Below are 16,838 nucleotides of genomic sequence, written 5' to 3' on the forward strand. Positions count from 1 at the left end.
CTTGACTTGCCTTTCTTGTAGTTTTTATCACTTTATTATATGTCACGAAAAGTTTTGAATTTTTTGGAAATGAAATCACATGTATTCTGGGTCTGGCTTCTTTCATTCAATATTATGTTTTAATTAAGATTCATCTGTATGAGGCTGCAGTTATTCATTTTTGTTGCTGTAAAATACTGTTTTATGAATATCTCATATTTTATTTATCCTCCTATTGTTGAATCTTTGGGTTGTTTCTAAATTAGGATTTTATGAATAATGCTGCTGTAAATATTCTTGTACATGTCTCCTAGTGCGTATGTGCAAGTATCTCTGCAGAGTATATACCTCCCCCTCCCTTCTTTTCTCCCTTCTTTCCATGTGGATACACAATTATTCCAATTCCATTTACTGAAAAGACTGTCCTTTCCTGTCCTTCCCTCGCTTGCAATCAAGCGTCCGTATGTACATGGGTCTATTTCTGGGCTCTTCTATTACATCAGTCTATTTACCTGTTTTTCTATTTGTGTTCCTTGTGGTACTATCACACTGCCTTAAGTGGGTCACACCAGCTTTATATTAAGTCATATTAGGTACAGAAACTTCCTCCTCAAATGTAAATTGGTGCAGCCACTATGGAACATAGTATGAGAGCTCCTTAAAAAACTAAAAATAGAGCTACCATATGATTCAGGAATCCCATTCCTGGGTACATATCTGAAAAAAATGAAATCTCTAATTGGAAAAGGTACATGCACTTCAGTGTTCACAGCAGCACTATTTACAATAGCCAAAACGTGGAAACAACCCAAATGCCCATTAACAGATGATTGGTTAAAGATGTAGTATATATACATATATATGTGTGTAGATATACAATGGAATATTACTTAACCATGAAAAAGAATGAAATATTGCCATTCGCCAAAATATGGATGGACCTAGAGAATATTATACTTAGTGAAGTCAGACAGAAAAAGACAAGTACTATATGATATCACTTATTTGTGGAATCTAAAAATTCAAATGAATCTATATACAAGCAGAAACAGACTCACAGAGTTACTGTCGTGGCTCAGTGGAAAGGAATCTGACTAGGAGCCATGGGGTTTTGGGTTCGATCCCTGGCCTTGCTCAGTGGGTTAAGGATCTGGCGTTGCCGTGAGCTGTGGTGTAGGTTGCAGATGCGGCTTGGATCTGGCCACAATTGCTGTGGCTCTGGCGTAGGCTGGCAGCTGTAGCTCTGATTTGACCCCTAGCCTGGGAACCTCCATATGCCGCAAGTGCAGCCCTAAAAAGCAAAAAAAGAAAAGGAAAGAAAGAAAGAAACAGACTCAGAGATGTAGAAAACAAACTTATGATTACCAAACAAGAAAGGAGATAGCAGGGATAAATAAAGAGTATGGGATTCACAGATAAAAAATACTATAAATAAAATAGGTAAACAACAAGGACTTACTATATAGCACAGGGAAGTATATTCAGTATCTTGTAATAACCTCTAATTGAAAATAATCTGAAATATATATATTTAATCACTTTGCTACACACCTAAAACTAACACAATATTGTAAATCAACTATAATTTAATTTAAAAAGCCTTCCTCCTCTTTCTTTTCTTCCTCCTTCTTGTTCAAGAGTAGTTTGCTATTCTTGATCCTTCCCTTGTTAAAAACCCACCAATGTCTTCGCATTGTAAAAATATGATCCAAACTCTTCACTGTGAGTGTGGTGATTTAAAAACCTATCTGGGAGTTTCTGTCGAGGTTCAGTGGTTAACAAATCTGAACCATGAGGAACCATGAGGTTGAGGGTTCGATCCCTGGCCTTGCTCAGTGGGTTGGGGAATCCAGCGTTGCCATGGGCTGTGGTGTAGTTTGCAGACGCGGCTTGCATCTGGCATTGGTGTGGCTGTGGCGTAGGCCAGCAGCTGCAGCTCAGATTCAACCCCTAGCATGGAACTTCCATATGGTGCAGGTACAGCCCTACACAACAACAACAAAGTGAAAACCTATCCGCACGTTGTTTGACGCTCTTCCAGCAAGAAGTTGAATTTATGTTCCTTCCCCTCCCACCTGGGTGAATCTTTGTGACCACCTTGATGAACCAAATGTGGTGGGAGTGACATTGTGTGACTTCAAGGCTAGAATAGAAAATACCCTGAAGCTTCTACCAGTCTCTCCTGATATAATTGCTCTGAAGATCTTTAGCCACTGTGTAAGAACTTGGGCTGCCCTAAGTCCATGTGGAGATTCCCTACACACAGAGAGAAAGATAGACAAGAAGCCAGAAATGTTCTAGCCTCCAGTTATTTATGTAAAATAAACAGCATAGGCTCTAGACATGGGAATGAAGAAGCTTTGAGATGACCCCAGCTCCAGCCATCATCTGATTGCAACCTCACAAGAGACCGTTAGCAAGAGCTGCATAGCTGACCCCAGTCACCTCCAGATTCATGAGTAAAGTTCACGATTTCTGTTGTTCTATGCCACTATCTTTGAGGGTGTTTTGTTATGCAGCAATTGGTAGTTGGATTGATAGTTGATCTTCAAGACACTTTTCACCCTAAGCTCAACCTACCTACCACACAAACTTCATCTCCCACCTCAAATACCCTACAGCAACTCTCACCTCGTATCTGTTCTATCAAACAAGCCAAGCTTATTTCTGCTTTGGGGCCTTGGACTTGTCTTTCGTCCTTATTTTAGAACACCCTTATCTTAGCTCTTCAAGTAACAGCCTCTTTTTCATAAGTCATCTCCTCAAATGTCACCTCCCCAGAGAAAGCCTTTACTGCATCTCTATCACATTACCATCTTATTTTATCGACACACATTTCTGAAATCATTTATTTATGAAAATTTAGGAGTTCCCATCGTGGCTCAGTGGTTAACGAATCCGACTAGGAGCCATGAGGTTGCAGGTTTGATCCATGGCCTCGATCAGTGGGTTAAGGATCTGGTGTTGCCATGAGTTGTGGTGTAGGTCGAAGATGTGGCTCGGATCCCGCATTGCTGTAGCTCTGGTTAGGCCAGCAGCTACAGCTCCAATTTGACCCCTAGCCTGGGAACCTCCATATGCCGAGGGAGTGGCCCTAGAAAAGGCAAGAAGACAAAAAAAAAAAAAGAAAAGAAAAGAAAATTTATTTTTCTTTCATGTAGTTATTGTTTGCTATCCCTCACCTTGAGAATGTAGGTTGTTTGAAGCCAAAGATTTTCTCGATTTGTTCCCTTCTAATAGACCCAGCACTTAGAATAGCACCAGGCAGTCTTTTATCATCAACCAAGATGCAGCAGCAGGGACTGGATATACCCTCCTACCTGGAATAATTAGGAAACCAGACAAAATATATGAAACAATGGTTTTCAAGACAAAGGATTTCGGAAAATAAAGGACAGTGAATCTGAGATGGGAAACAAACAAGGTGATGGTGGTGATGGTTTCACAGGTGCATGCATATGTTAGAGATTATCACATTGTACACTTAAATATGTACAGTTCATTGTATGTTACTAATACCTCAGTTAACTTATTATAAAAACATAGTTCCAGGAGTTCCTTTGTGGCTCGGTGGGTTAAGGAGCCCACTAGTATCCATGAGAATGTGGATTTGATCCCTGGCCTCACTCAATGGGTTAAGGATCCAGTGTTGCCATGAGCTGCAGTGTAGATCCAAGACACCACTCAGATCTGGTGTTGCCATGGCTGTAGCGTAGGCCGGCAGCTGCAGCTCCGATTCAACCTTAGCCTGGGAATTTCCATATGCCTCAGGTAGCCCTGAAGGAAAAAAAAAAAGAAAGTTCCAGGCAAATAGTAGGCACTCAATAAACTTGACTGGCTATTGACTCTCTTGGACTGTGTTTTCTTAGCGGTTAAGGATTGATCCTTCTATCTGTGTTTATGTTAACACCCAGCAAAGTATCAGGTTGAATACTAAATATTCAAGTGATGTTTTATGAATATTATCATGACACATTTATTACATATCCCTTATATATATAAATATGTATATTTTTTGTCTTTTTGACTTTTCTAGGGCCACTCCCACATATATGGAGGTTCCCAGGCTAGGGGTAGAATCGGAGCCATGGCTGCCAGCCTACACCAGAGCCACAGCAATGCTGGATCTGAGCCGCGTATGCAACCTACACCACAGCTTATGGCAATGCCGGATCCTTAACCCACTGAGCGAGGCCAGGGATTGAACCCGCTACCTCATGGTTCCTAGTCGGATTCGCTAACCACTGAGCCACGATGGGAATTCCTGACATATCCCTTATATTAATGTCATTTAAGTGGGACTAAAGATAATATATTTTTCCAACAAAATGTTTAACTTCATTAGCAAAGAAATACAAATTAGAAGAATGAAATACTATTTTTAAACTTTCAACTTGCAAGTAGTTTTAAATGATAGCATAAGCATAAGCATGAGTTATTTTGGATTCAGAAGAAAAAGAAAGCTATTTCCATTTCTAAAACATTTTTATAATACCTACTTAAGAGATTGGGGAAACAGGTACTCTCTCTCTACTGCTAATAAGAATGTAAACTGGGAGAAATTTTCTGCAGAACAATTTTAGTAAATAACGAAGGCTTAAAAAACATAAGAACCCCTTGATCTAGCTATTTCACTTTGAGAAATGTATATTGAGAAAATAAGACTGCACATGAAGATTCAGTTATGAGATGGTTCACCTCTACATTGTGTACAATACCAACAACTAGAATGGATCTATAAACCCAGCAGTAAGATATTGGTTAAATGAACACTGCTATATTCATTCCATGAAATATTATGCTGACAAGAAATATGATGTAGTAAATGAATTAGAGAGATGTTCACAATATTTTTAAATCAAAAGTAATAGACTTAAGAGAATAAAATGGCAAGCCACAGACCAGGAGAAAATATCTGTAAAACAAACACCTGATAAAGGAATCATATCTAAAATACACAATGAGCACTTAAAACTCAACAATAAGAAAACACCCCAATTAGAAAAAGGGCACATGATCTGAAAGGATACCTCACTACAGAAGATATATGAATGGAAAATATGCTTAATGCCATATGCTACTGAGGAATTACAAATTGAAACAAAAATGACATACCACTACACACCTATTAGACGTGGCTAAAATCTAATATGCTGATGACAGCAAACACTAACAAGGTTGTGGAGCAATAGGAACTCAGATTCACTGCTGGTGGGAATACAAAACAGGTCAACCACTTACAAAGCTAAGCATGGTCTTACCACAGAATGTAGCAATGGTGCTTATGTCAACACAAAAACCTGCATGTGAGTATGTATAATAGCTTTATTCATAATTGCCAAAAATAAGATGGAACCAGAAAGTCCCTCAGTAGGTTAATGGAAAAACAAAGTGTGGTACAGCCACACAATGGAATATTATTCAGTGAATAAAGGAAATGAGTTATCTGGCCATGAAAAGGCATGAAGGAATGCTTATGGTTCAGAGAGAGCAGCTGGTCTGAAAGGCTACACACTGTGTGATTCCAACTATTTTGGAAAAGGCAAAACTATGGAGATAATAAAAAAGATCAGTGGTATCCAGAGATTGGGCAGGGAGGGAGGGATGGGAAGGTGGAACACGGTATTTTTAGGACAATGAAACTATTCAGTTTGATACTGACATACACCCATGGATATATGACATACATTTGCCAAAATCCATATAACGTTACAGCACAAAGAGCCAATGCTACTGTAAATCACAGACATAAGTGAATAGTAATATATCAATAGTATTAGTTCCAAGTCACCATTATCTCTTGCCCAGATTATTTAGAGAACGGCTTAAGTGGTCTTTCTGCTTCCATCTACCTGCCTCTCTGAGCTCATCTCCTACTGCTGTCCCCTAATTCCAGTCACACTGGCTTCTTCCTGTTTCTTAAATATACAAAGCATGTGAATGAGCTCTTGGGTGGTGATAGTCTGCCTAATTACCACACGGTGTGCTTTGGGAACCTTCTGAGTTCTACATCCTGCAATACATATCTCTTCCTTCGGCTGGTTCTAATTTGTATCCTTTTACTATCATAAAACTTGAATCATAAATCCTGAGTTCCGTGAGGCATCCTATCAGAGTATTGAATGTGAAAGTGGTCATGGGAACTTCCTAATGTGTAGACAGCTGGTCCGAAGTAAGGGTGGCCCTAAGGATCCCTGAACTTGCAGTTGGTGCCTGAAGTCTCGGGCACACTTGGTAGTGTGGAGTCTGTGCACTTAATCTCAGTTGGCTCTAACGGTGGCAGGAGAAGACATTAGGCAACATTATTCAGTATCTCAGGTTGAGAGAAACAGTGGTGCCCTACAGGCAATGATGGTTTAGAACCACTGAATTTCCACAGTCTGCATTAGATCCTACGATACCCATTTGATCCTGGATGGTTGCCAGCATCTCTAGAGAACATCAGAGTGCCAGATGTTTGTGCAACTTACCTTTGCAAAGTGCTTTCACATTTGAGGGTGTTTTTTTTGTTGTTGTTTTTTTGTTTTTAAATAAATTTATTTATTTATTTTTAACTTTTTTTTTTTCTTTTTAGGGCTGCACCCGCGGCATGTGGAGGTTCCCAGACTAGGGGTCAGATCAGAGCTGTGGCCACTGGCCTACACCACAGCTCATGGCAATGCCACATCCTTAACCCACCGAGTGAGGCCAGGGATCGAACCTGCTTCCTCATGGATACTAGTCAGGTACCTTAACCACTGAGCCATGATGGAACTCCACATTTGAGTTTCTAAACAGGTAACATCACCCTTATTTTACAGGCAAAGAAAGTGAGGTGAAGGGAAGACACCTTCTACCTGCCCAAGGTCACTAGACTCAAACACAGGTTCTACCTCAGTGCAGAACTCTGTACAGCAGGGCCCACAAACTACACAAATCCATCACAACACATAAACAGGGCTCTCTTTATAATCAGTCCTCCTTAAGCCCCTTTAAAGAAACTGAAGACATCTCAGTCCTTCCAGACTTAGGACTCAGGAGTCTCTTCTATTTGTGTGACTTTCTCTTCTGGAGGCAGCAAAATTTGGGGAAAAAATATCTAGAAACTGAGGTCTTCTCCAGCTAGAGATCCACGTGGTCCCTTTGAGCTCATCATGGTCTCATGCCACTGGCCTTTCCCAGAGGAGGAGTCTGTGGCCTCAGCCAGACCAAACCAGGGTATATGGAAATTTTGAGTGCAGAGACTCAAGACAGCCTGTCCCAGAATCGTATCCGACTACCAACACATATGTGTTCTAGCTGATGCTCATGTGTGTGTTCAGAGATGCTTGGCCATGCCTATAAAACAAATGGAAAATGGCAAATGTAGTCAGTTTCAGGGGAAAAAATATAATTGGCTCTTGAATAAATAAAATATTCCCAATCTCACTTGTATATGAGAAATACAAATTAAAACTATCAGAAGATGTCATTTTTTTCCTGTCAGATTGGCAGAGAAAAAAAATCTGGATAACCCACTGTGTTGTGAGATCTGGGGAAACCTCACCTGGCACCATCAGGTGCTGCTGGTGAGATTCAAAACTGGCATAACCTCGTGAAGGGTGGCGTGGCAATATTTCACAGATGCATATTTGCATTTGACTCAGAAAGTTCCCTTCTAGCAAATTATTCTAAAGATGTATCCACATGCTAGTGTAAAGATGTCTGCTGCACACTGAAAAAACATTGTCACAATATTTTATAACTCTTTCCATTAAGAGAGCAGTCTGCTTTCTCCACTCTTTGAGTCTGGAATGGCCCTGTGGCTTGTTTTGACCAATCAAATGTAGCAGAAGTGCTTCAGAGCCTAACCTCAAGAGGCTTGTATCTTCCATTCTCATGCTCTTGGAATTCTGCCCTTGGACCAGTTGGTGGTTAGAAGCTGGAAAACCCCCAAAGAGCCTGTTAGCAAAGCCTGGAGGAATGGTGAACAAACAGTTGCTGGAGGCTGAGAAAGAAGTGAGAAAATAGTTATTAGAGGCTGGAGAAAGGACAACATGTGTGATGAATGATGGAAGAACTGGCAAAACATTGCCTGGAAACTTGAAAGAAAACGTACCTAATAAATTTTAAAATATATGATAAGGAGATCTCCAGACAGAATGTTGAAAGTGCTGTTTGGCTTCTCTGAACGCTGCCTGATACCACACGGAAGAGAGGGATGCACAAAAGAAGGCAGCGTTCAACTTACAAGCAGATTACAAGTAGAATCTGGAGGAAATAGAGAAACCTAAGAATTTGCTGGTTTGGTGGATGTAACTGTCTCTTATCCTCAGTTTTCCCAGCTAGTAATTGTTTCTGACTTAAAGGAGTCAGAGGCCAAACTCAAATCAAGGGTATGTCTGTAAGAACCCTTCATCAGATCCCTAAAAGATTGAAAGTAATGCCTAAAGGACTCTCTCAGCTTCTGAGAATCACTTTTTTTTTTTTTTTTTTTTTTTGCTTTTTAGGGCTGCACCCACAGCATATGGAGGTTCCCAGGCTAGGGGTCTAAATGAAGTTACAGCTGCTGGCCTATGTACAGCCACAGCAACGCCAGAGCACAGCAATGCCAGATCCGAGCTGCACTTGTAGTCTACACCACAGCTCATGGCAATGCCGGATCCGGATCCTTAACCCACTGAGTGAGGTCAGAGATCGTGGGATTGAACCTGGAACCTTATGGTTCCTAGTTGGATTCATTTCTGCTGCGCCATGACAGGAACTCCAGCTTCTGAGAAACTTGTGGATATTTACCCACAGCAGCCTCAAATTATCCCCCAAAAGGAGTTCCTATTGTGGCTTAGCAATAACAGACCTGACTAGTATCCATGAGGATGTGGGTTCAATCCCTGAACTCGCTCAGTGGGTTAAGGATATGGTGTTGCTGTGAGTTGTGGTGAAGGTCTGCTGGAAGCCACCTAAGTGTCAGAGGTGAAGCAGGGCTCTCTATTCTCAAAGATCTTTGGTGGAGAGCAAGAACTTCCATTTGCTGTTGCATGCTGGTAGACACAATACTAAGCATTTTACATGCTTTGTCTTATGTAAGCCCCCACTTTACAAGTAAGAAGTTTAGACTTAGCTCTGAGAAGTTAAATTACTTTCCCAGAACCATATCACTGGTAAATGATGAATCTAAACTTTGATGCTGGGACTGTCTGACCTCAGCATGTGCTCTAAACCTTGTGTCAGTCACTGCCATTGTACCATTTGCTGGAAAGCGTGTCCTTCTTTTAAGAGTGAGGCCTTCTGCCCAACTCTACTTTTGCCAACTCCTTCTGCCCTAAGAAGGTAAAGGATACAGTAGAGGATTGGGGGTTGGATGTTGATTGCAGAGAAGATTTGGGACTAGAAACATGAGTAGCAATGGTGGGGGTCCTACTTCAAGGGGGAACCATTAACGAGACCCCACGTCTTACTCAGACTGTGTCTCTCTGCTAGGTAACTTGGGCCTTGTAAGATATGGGGGTAAGTTCGGTTTCATTGCCTTAGGTCGGTAATGATAATTCCTTGTTGAACAAAGAATTGCAAGAAGACAGAAACAACTGTGTGTATATACATATATTAATAAAGGTTGTTAAAGTTAGCAGAAGGAAAAAGCAATAAACTTATGAAATCTCCCCATGTTTACAAATTAATTTCAAAGAACAGCTGTTGGTTTGAATGAGTCTAGCTATTTGTATTGATCAAATAAATTATCTCAATAAAAAGTGGGGGTGGGCTGGAGTTCCCGTCGTGGCGCAGTGGTTAACGAATCCGACTAGGAACCATGAGGTTGCGGGTTCGGTCCCTGCCCTTGCTCAGTGGGTTAACGATCCGGCGTTGCCGTGAGCTGTGGTGTAGGTTGCAGACGCGGCTCGGATCTGGCCACAATTGCTGTGGCTCTGGCGTAGGCCGGTGGCTACAGCTCCGATTCGACCCCTAGCCTGGGAACCTCCATATGCCGCGGGAGTGGCCCAAGAAATAGCAACAACAACAACAACAACAAAAGACAAAAAAAAAAAAAAAAAAAAAAGTGTTGGGGGGGTATTTGAGCCTAGTTGCTTCACATGAGAGTCAAGACACTATGACATTCCATAAGTATTATAGATGGGAACACAGTTCTATTTATTGATGGTCATTAATGGCCTATAACCAGGGCACAACCTTCCAGGTAAACATTTAACTTTGCAGCATTGGTAGATGATGATTCACTAACTTTTAAAATGATTTTTCACTTATATCACTTTCCCATTAGGTTTGTAGCTTTTAAGACCACATACTCAGACATAGGAATGAATAAATTCTCATACATTATTTGAAGTATGTGACAGTTTACATAAGGGCTTCTTGGTACGAAGAGGGTTGGTTGTTAGTTTTGTACCTCAAATTAGTTCTTCCTAACCCAGCAACTAAAGCAAATTCCTTTGTGAAAAAAGTTTCCAAGCATGACCTGGTAATTGTTTTAATGGATTTTCAATGAAGGGTGAAGTACCATGCTATGTGCCCTGTGGGCATTCCATAAATATGGTTTGGCTGACTCTGATAATGATCCACATAGAAAACCCCCTGAAATATGTACTATTTAAATTATCTTATTTTTTTCCCTATGGCCTTTAGCACAGATATCTATGAATATTCAAGGCGACCAAGGGAGGAGCTGCAGTTGCAGAGAACTGCCCAGTGAAGCCATCTGGCCTGTGAGTTTTACTTAGTCTAAGATGGTCAGTATTGCCTGGGATCCGCCCACCCTCAAATGAGGGAGGAGGCCCCAAGCTGATCTGCTGAGGGTAAAATATCCCGCCTGTGTCAGAAAATGTGACAATGGTATGGATAGTTTCCTGTTTTCTATGTAAAGCGTAGATCTGCTCTGACCCCAGCGCTGTGGTGAATATTACTCTATTCTCAGTATCTGTTGTACATACAACTGAGATAAGAAAGGTGCAGAAAGGAATTCCCTGGTGGCCCAGTGGTTAAGGATCTGGCAGTTGTCACTCCTGTGGCACAGGTTTGATCCCTGGCCCAGGAAATTCTGCATGCGATGAGTGTGGCCAAAAAATTTGAATAAATAACAATTTAAAAAGCGAAAGGTGTATACAACAGAGTCTTCACCTGCTCTCTCACCTCACAAAACATTCAATGAGCCCTCCTGTAAGATATTATATATATATATATTTTTTTTTCACCCCACACACACCTGTATGTTCTTGCTGTGAGTCTGTAACTCTTGTTAAAGGTACTATATGGTTCTTTTTGAGTATCATCTGAGGGAGAGGCAGGACCATTTGAGGTGTATTAGAGACCATCTATGTGTCCACTAGATTGCAAACTAAAATTTAGTAAGAAGACCCCGGAGTGGACTCTAGTGTTAAAGCTTTCATTCTTAGTTTGGGGAAAATTCAGTATGAGCAACAGAACAAAGAAGTCTTGGGTGGTAGGAAAGAGAGGGTGACCGTCAGACTGGGGCTGGAAGAAAGAAGCCAAGTACTGGGCCTTAAAATGGGTCAGGGCTGCCACCTGTGTCTGTGGCACCAGAAACCTCTGGTGTTAAGTTGCATTCTTTGCATTTTTCTTAGTTAAGTAGCCCATTTTCTTACATCTACTTCTTTCCCAGAAGGAAAAGCTAGAACGTTTCAGGGAGCCCTTGAGGAAACTCAAGGGATCACTCAAGTACCTTGACAGCAGTTACAAAGATATTTTTCAAATAATTTTTCTCTTTGCCTCTACTCCCAAGTCATTTAAGTAGAGAAACAGCCTTTTGTCTTGGCTCTGATTTGAAAAAAGTAGAGTTTAGGCCAGACCTCACATCCAGGGTTAATTCTCTTTAATGGGGCAAGGCCTGCCACCTGGTGGTAAGAAATAAAATGCCACCTGCTTTTCTAATCTGATCTCTCTCCATACAGTCTTTATTATTTACTTATTTATTTATTATTTTTTTGGTATTTTGTAGGGCCGCACCCATGGCATATGGAGGTTCCCAGGCTAGGGGTCGAATCAGAGCCGTAGCTGCTGGCCTACACCAGAACCATAGCAACACCAGATCCGAGCCGCATCTGCGAGCTACATCACAGCTCCCTGCAACTCCGGGTGCTTAACCCAATCAGTAAGGCCAGGGATTGAACCTGCAACCTCATCGTTCCTGGTCGGATTCGTTTCCACTGCGCCATGAAGGGAACTCCTATTTTTATTTTTTTAAATGACATTTTTACAAACACATCCTCAGCCTCTGACTTGGGCTTGCTTGCTTGTCACCAACCAAAGTCTCCTAACTGGTTATAATGATGCTTAACTTGTATTAAGGAGAATTTTTCAGCAAATGTCTGGATTTTAAATCACCTTCCAGTGTTTTCAAACAGCTAAGAGAAACAAAGATGAGGAGGAGGGAACTGGTAGGTTAGGGTTCTCCCAAAGAAGAAAGAAGGCATTCATTCATTCATTCATACATAATCCCTCATGGAGTCTGTACTGAGTATCAAAACCTATACTAATCAATTTGCAAACAGAAATGTGTAAGAAAACATCCCTACGCTTTAGTGACAAAGAGATAAATGGATGATCAGGTTAGGTTGGAAAAATAGATGAGGGTAATTTTTGTTTCCATTAGAAGAGTGAGGGGAGTGTAGAATCATTTGAGTCCATTGGGGGGAGTGCTAGGTCTCCAGAAAAGAAACACACAGACACTGGGCCAACTCTGGAATATGCCCACGATTCCTTGGGGTTTAGAGAGTGAAGACAGCCCAGTACCCCGGGGAGCTTGAACTTGCAGTAACTTTCTCCAGCACTGCACACACATCAGTCCTTTTTCTTTCAGCAGGCCTTACTTTTCCTTCCATTTAGGCCAGCGCTCTCAAATTGTGGTCCCAGGCATCAGCACCTCCATCATCTGGGAAACTTTTACAAATGCAAATTCTCAGGCCCCAAGACTTCCCAATTGAAATGAATCAGAAATTCTGGAAGTGTTTTTAACAATCCCTCCAGGTGATTTTTGATGCATGCCAAAGTTTGAGAACCACGTCTAGAAAAACATGTAGGTATGGACTAAGGAGACTGGGGTAAGTGCAGGGTGAGGGAAGAAGAAATAGATCCTTCAAGCTAATCCGGTTAGCCCCACGGAGTGTTAGAGGAAGCAGAGACAGCGGTAACTGACACTGCACTGCAGGTTTTGTGTTTTTTGTTTTTTGTTTTTTTTTTTTGTTTGTTTGTTTTTTTTGCCAACTCAGCTTGGCACCAGTGTTGCAAACATTAACCCGCAAATTCACCCTAGGTCAGATCAGTGATAGATAGTATCAAGATCTTCAGACTGGGGACATGGACTCATCTTCAACTTATGCACTGCAGAGAAGTAGTCACCCAATGTCCAGATCAAGTAAAATAAATCAGGGCTGTGTCAACTACTACTGAAAATCAGTTCCAATTCGCTACCCTCCCTTCCAGATCCATGACAGACCCACCTCACCTCCTTGGCAGATGTACTGGAAAGCCCCCTCCAGCATCCTCCCACCCCTGGCCTCCCCCCACTTATGGCTGGGATACCTGGATTGAACATGAACTTCATCAAACACTTGGTGGCGCTCAGTACCTTGCCCCCTCCTCTTTTGGATGGAAAGAATATTTAACTGGGCCCTTGGAGTCCATGGGTTCTGTAACCACAGATTCCACCAGCTGTGTGTTGAAAATATTCAGAAAAAAATTTCCTAAAAGCAAAACTTGATTTAGCTGCAGGAAGGCAGCTGTGTACTTACATAGCATTTACGGTGTATGAGGGTCTATAAGTAATCTAGAAAAGTATATGAGAGGATGTGCATAGGTTATATACAAATACTAGGACATTTTACATAAGGGACTTGAGTGTTCAATTTTTGGTATGGGGGTCCTGGAACCAGAGGATACCCAGGGAGGACTGACTTACTAAAGGGAAATGCTATTTAAATGTACAGTATCACAGAATCTATAATACCTACAGACATTATTCCTTAGTATTTTTCTACCACCCATTTTTCACTCTCCCCCCCACTTCATCTGCCTGTGCCTCCCTACTTTGCTTTTTTTTTTTTTTTTGGGCCGCTCCTGCGGCATATGAAGGTTCCCAGGCTAGGGGTCGAATCGGAGCTGTAGCCACCGGCCTACGCCAGAGCCACAGCAACGCGGGATCCGAGCCGCATCTGCAACCTACACCACAGCTCACGGCAACGCCGGATCGTTAACCCACTGAGCAAGGGCAGGGACCGAACCCGCAACCTCATGGTTCCTAGTCGGATTCGTTAACCACTGCGCCACGACAGGAACTCCCCTACCTTGCATTTTGAGCACAAAATGGGCACTTGAATGGTGCAGAACAGACAACACAAACCATGCTTCTGTTATCTCCCAATTTTTTTTCTCTAGCTGCTGCCAAAGACAGTGGGCCCAGGCCAAGGGCTCAGATTTAGTCCCTTATAAAGTAACCACTCTTTAGTGGGGGGAAGCAATAAGCTTATTCAGGCACCTTCCTGCTTTCCATTCCTCTACCCCACACGTGGGCACACAAAGAACTGAAGCAGAGGTGGCAGTGGGGGGGATAGGCTCCGTATGTCCAAAGTCCCGGGTCACCTCGGCCTGGCGTCCGTCTAACTCAGCTGCAGATGAGAAGATGGGCGGGGAGCAGAGCCCTCCCCCCCACATCCCTGGGCTGGGTGCCTGTCAGGCCGCATCTGCTCCAAATTTATAGCTCCTCCTTGGGCCGCCGCCGGCCTCTCCACGGCCTCTTTACCAAGTGCAGACCCAGCTGAGACCCCTCCCGCGGGGAGAGGGAGGACACACCCGCGCCGGCCCCGGGCTGGGGGCGGGGAGCAGGTGTGAAGCGGGGGTCGCAGCAGCGCGCGCTGTCACCCTCCATCGCACCGCGGAGACCCAGCTTCACCCCAAGGTTCACACAAAGGGGCTGAGGCTAGACCGAGGGCGGCTCATTACCCCGATTGGCCGGGGAGCGGGTGATGAAAGAGGGTCAGCGGGGGAGGGCCACTCGCCAAATCGCGGTGCGCAGACCCCCGGCAGGAGCGCGCGAGGGTGGAGGCGCGAGGCCTGCACAGTGGAGAGTGGTCCAGTTGCAGCCAAGATCCGAGCTTCTCCAAATCACCCAACCCGTTGCCAATCTGGGACCCCGTGGCCGGGCGGGAGGAGGAGCCAGGAAACAACAAGAGGCCCTTGGGGCCTGGGGAGGGGAAGCCGTGCCGGGGGAGCACACGCCCCGCGGGTGGGTTGATTGCCTATTGTCCGTGTCCCGCCCCCGCGCCCCGCGCCCGGCGCCGGGTTGCCGCCCCTAGCGCTCTGATGGCTGTACGCTTTCCTCTTGCCGGCATTGTCGGTTCGCGGTGAACAGCTAGAGCCGCGGACGCTTGCGGGGGAAAGGGTCTTTCACAGAGGGAGAGGAGAGAAGAAAAGAGGCTGCACAGAAAAGCACTAGCCTGTCTCCAGCGTGGTCCCTCACTCGTGTCCACGGTTCAGAGAACTTTCACGCACTCCCCTCCCAGGCCCCAAATGCTCCGTCTTCTCAGACTGACGACTCTCTTCTCTAGCCCGAACTGTTCCGAGAGAGATGCCCTGTTTTAATTTAATTTTATTTTCCTGGTCAGTGGATGCCTTTGTCTAGGCTCCGGAATGCCGAAGTAAAAGAACTGGCTAGAGAAGGGCGAAGGCAGGGAACTAAACGAAAAACGCTAGATTGTGACGGCCCCTTACACGCATCCACCTGCTCCCTAAGCCTGGGGTGTTTTCAGTCCCAGGAAATTCGCACCGCTTTTTAGGGCTTTGTTTCATGCTCCTCTTTGTCATACTATCACATTCCCGGGGAGATGGGCACCCCTGGGAAAGGACCTGAAGAGGGACAAGAAAAAGTTTGGGCCAGCGAGGTCCAGTGATAAAGGGCCCCACCACTGAAAGTTGGGACCAAGGGAGGTTTAGAGGTGAGTGGAATCTGAAGCTCTTCAGGTCCAAAGGCCACAGTCTGGCAGCTCATGGACCAAATCGAGGCGACAGACACATTTTGGCCCATTAAGTATTTCTTAAACATTCTGTTATGGATAATAGCATATTTTGGATGATAAACATATATAAAATAGAATAAGCCCCCATGTACTCATCATCCAGCTTCAGCATTCGTTCATTCAAAGACCGTCTTCCTTTATCTATCTCCCCTTTTTGCCCTCACGATTTTGAGGCAAGTGTCAGAAATCATATTTCTGATGTAAATACTTCAGTGTAGTCCTAAAAGATAAGGTCTCATTAAATAGCATAGTAACAGTAATAAAGCTGTCACGCCTAAAATACATCAAGTATATAATCAGTATTTTCAAACTTACCCAATTGTTTCAATTATTTTTCTTCATTGTTGTTCAAATTAGTATCCAAATGAATCTCTACAGTGCAATTCTCTTTTGACTGGATGTTCCCCTCCGTCTTTTTTTTCTTTGCAATTTATTTGTGGAAAAAACTGGGTCATTTGTTATGCAGAATTTGCCACAGTCTGAATTTTGTTGAATGTATCCCCATGGTGTCATTTAACATGTTCTTCTGCCCCTATATTTCCTGTAAATTGGTTGTTAGATATAGAGGCTTGATCGATTAATCCTTGATACTTTTTTTTGCAAGAATACTTCATAGGGGATATTATATAATTGTGTCAGGAGTAATGTCTGTTTATCTGTTTTGTTGTTGTTGTTATATTGGTATCTAGTAAAGGTCATTGCCCGGATCCACTATTTTGTTAGGGATTGCCAAATTGTGGCATTCTAATTCTGTGATTCCATCTTCATTTATTAGCTGGAATACTTCTCCATACTACCTGCCATCAACTGTGTGGTTACACTGAGATTTCTTTCCAAATAGAAAAGGTACGTTAGTGCTTG

Source organism: Sus scrofa, chromosome 9 (genome assembly GCF_054392235.1).
Source record: "Sus scrofa isolate SSC_HxYL_T2T_F1_AM1 chromosome 9, Sscrofa_HxYL_maternal_Yorkshire_Landrace_v2.0, whole genome shotgun sequence".
Taxonomy (NCBI): Eukaryota; Metazoa; Chordata; class Mammalia; order Artiodactyla; family Suidae; genus Sus; species Sus scrofa.